This window comes from Uranotaenia lowii, chromosome 3 (genome assembly GCF_029784155.1).
Source record: "Uranotaenia lowii strain MFRU-FL chromosome 3, ASM2978415v1, whole genome shotgun sequence".
NCBI lineage: Eukaryota > Metazoa > Arthropoda > Insecta > Diptera > Culicidae > Uranotaenia > Uranotaenia lowii.
In genome coordinates, this window is record NC_073693.1 from 58,295,529 (window position 1) to 58,295,883 (window position 355).

Here is a 355-nt window from a genome sequence, read left to right on the forward strand (position 1 = left end):
ATGCATTTAAAACATATATTTGATGGATGAATACACAAAAATTAAAAATGGGGTGCTAAACAATGTATTGCAATGTTGTCAATTAATCAGTTATCATCATGGCCATAGTAAGTACCAAAAAAATTAAATGAATCAATCGTGATGTTCTATCGTTTTTTGATAAGTTACAGATACCAAATTTATGTTTTTGGAAATTTAAAATTGTTCTGAAATGTGTTCAATCTTTTAACCCGCTTGTTATAGTAAATTAAATTCAAAATGTAGATTTCAACTATTTTACATTCAATAATAGATGTAATTTTATGTTTAATAAATTTTGGCTAATTAGAAGATTTTTCATAAATGCATAATATTT